The following is a 3,181-nucleotide window of genomic DNA, read 5'->3' as shown; positions in this document are numbered from 1 at the left end:
TTTGCTATTTGTATGAAAACTTTTTCTGTCATATATTTTTGTTCTCTCATAAAATGCTTCTTTGCCATCAGTGTGATAACCTTTTCTGTCAAACATTTTTTTTCTCTCATATCTTTTATTTCCTCCCATGTAATAAAGAAACAAATCTAGCTCCACGTGTATCTCAATGGTTAAAATAAATGTTTTACCCAGGATTCATTTTGTGAGCTCTATGCTACCTTTCTACCCTCATGCTGGCTATTGGCTTAAATTACAATCAGCTGTGTCTAAACGTATCTGAATAGGCAAACGGCCACAACTTAAAATGTCTACTCTACTGAGGAGGAGAGAGGAGGCTGGTCTTTCTGTTCCCAACTTCAAACATTATTTTTGGTCCTTCGTGTTGAGGTCCCTACTCACTTGGTTTAGAACAGATATGTCTGTATAACCGATAACAGCCCCACAATGGGAACAGAGGGGGCTTCATTGTCTAAAAAACATTTTTAGCGAGGTTGGCTTATTGCCTTTTTCTGACTTGCAGAACATATTTGATCTGCATCCATCCTATTCTTAAGTTATTTACCTTGCAGCCTAAAAACTGTGGTATTGTATCCAGGCTTTATCAGTTCTTAATGATATCTGGCCACTCTGACCTTCATCTTGAGAGGATCTGGGCACGCAATTGCCCAGGCCTGAGTATCAATCTTGATTGGCATGATGTGTGGCCCAGCATTATAGCAGTATCACGCAATCTAGACCATCAGCAGATCTACTAAAATTTAATTCCTAGGACATATCTCACCCCTGTGAAAAGGCACCACATCAAAAAAAGTAACAGCCCTTTGTGCACTTTTTGCCCAATAAAAGCACAAGGCACATATCTTCACGTGATCTGGGAGTGCTCTCCTGTTAGTCGGTTCTAGAGCAATATTGCATCCAAAATTTCCACCTTGTTTCAATGTTGTACCTGTTACTGGCAATGTCTTGATTCTGAATGACCAGTCAGCCTTTTTAGCTCTCTGGAACTCAGAAACGTGCTGTGTTTACTGGACTTACAGCTGCAAAGAAGATGATTGCAACCCGTTGAAAACCGCCCCACGACCTGTCTGTGCGCACATGGACCCTTTCCTATTTGGATGTGGTTTATATGGAACTCTCCACGGCGTGCGTTGATGGCGCCCCGGGCAAGACTCTGGGCACGTGGCAGTGCAGTGCTGGATCTGTGAGGGCTGTAGCTCTAACTTGCGCGGGTGTTTGATCCCTTGTCTCGTGTCTGTCTGTTTGAGTGTGTCTATTTCTGCGTGTGTTGTTTTGTCTCCCTCTCCCCCGTCTTTCCTCTCTGTTTTTTTTGTTGCCTTGGACATGTTCTCCATCCCAGTGTGTTGTTTGTAGTTGATTGTCACTGTTAGTGTTTTCTTGACTGTATACAAATAAAAATGAAAATTTGATCACAAAAATAATATGCCAGCATACATGATTATTTTTTAATCACCAATCAAATGACTGGAGTTTATCAGTGAGCCTCATTTTTGTCGGTCCCATGAAAGCTATTTGGGTACCAGCTGCTGCTGCTGCTGCTGCTGTTCAACATCTACATTTAAATTATCTGTGTGTGCCAAGGAGGTTTGGTTAAAAGCCCTTCTAGGCGGGCAGATGCAGACTGCATGTTTGATGCTGATGCCAAGCTATCAGGACAAAATGGCTGAACCCTCTTGTAAACAACACTATCAGAGATAGGTTTGTCTGCAATGTGGCGGAGGATTAGATCATGACAAATGGGTTGTTTTGGATAGTTGGTTGATGACACTGTTTGTGATGTCAGAGGAAAGGAGGAGAACAGAACCAGTTAGAATCCTGGACGGGATGGGACAGAGACCCATTGTGCATCTCTCTTCGCTCCCCCCCACCAAAAAAACAAAAACACAACAGCTTTTTTACACATGCATAACATAACATTAGCGGGGCATTGTGAGGTCATCTAGTGATTACCCACTGCATAACCTTGAGCAACTCCAAATAAGGAAAGACTACAAGATACAGATACAGGTTATTTAGTAGTTTTAGATACAGACCATAGATGAGTGAGTGATTATGAACACATACATGTATACAAATAAGACAAGTTGAAACTTATGACCACGTTTAGAAAAGTATGAAGTCACAGTCATATGGCAAATTCAATTGCAGTGGAGTAGCAATAGAATTGCAGGTTAAACGTGAAAAAGCCATTTGGCACATAAATATAGGTCTACATAATACTACATTGTAGGACACATATTGTATTATATTTTTCGTTATCTTCATCCTTTTTATTTTTAATGTTATAACTACACATTTGTCCTACATTACTACTGCATTTATCTCTTCTTTGGGAGTTAATCTGTGAGGTTTTTACATGTCAGACTAAATATAGAGATACAGATGTGAAACAAAAAAGAGAGGGAGCAACAACCTCTACCTCTCTCCTTTTCTCTCTCCATTAGCATGCAGTATTGTGTCTCCAGGTTGCAAATTTTGGTTTGGCAAAAGCATGTCCCGCCCTACTCTGCCTCTGATTGTTTTGTCCTGGTATTCTTACCTTACCCAATCTCACTCCTCATGCCTATACCTAACCAATCCAACAAACAAAGGTAACGAGTACTAGCCAATCAGAGGCAGAATAGGATGGGTCATGACTTTGCAAATCTAGGGAAGGCAAATTTGCCTCCAGGACACCTGATACCATGACAACAGCAGATTACTGTTTCCATCTAATATCTTGAGCTCCATCTGGTGTTGACAAAGAAGAAGTCCAGGGTACTTGTCCATAGGAAGAAAACAAGAGCAAAAAGCCTTGTAAGGGCAAAAAAATAACTTTTGTGCTACACTGCATTATAGTCCACAAAACATTATGTTTGAATGTTTATGTTAAAGGAAAGCTTAGCATGAACAATAATAAAGTCTCCTGAGCTTAAAATGTGTTGCCTGTCCCTGTCTGCAAATTTCAACCACTTTTGTCTTTTATTTCTCTATGTCTGCATTTTAACACATCAGAAATTGAAATCTGTTTTCTAAGCGAGGTGCTTCCAACAATTTCTACTATGCATCTTTAAAGTTTTTTGTCTTGTCCTTTCCTGACTTCTCATTGCTCTGTTTTGTTCATTTCAGTGCCACCTTGCACACTTTGTATTTGCGGTGGGGTGCGGTGTGTGTGTGTGTGTGT

Source organism: Etheostoma spectabile, chromosome 13 (assembly GCF_008692095.1).
Source record: "Etheostoma spectabile isolate EspeVRDwgs_2016 chromosome 13, UIUC_Espe_1.0, whole genome shotgun sequence".
Lineage (NCBI taxonomy): Eukaryota > Metazoa > Chordata > Actinopteri > Perciformes > Percidae > Etheostoma > Etheostoma spectabile.
The sequence above is the reverse complement of the archived record's forward strand: the minus strand, read 5'-3'. Positions refer to the sequence as shown.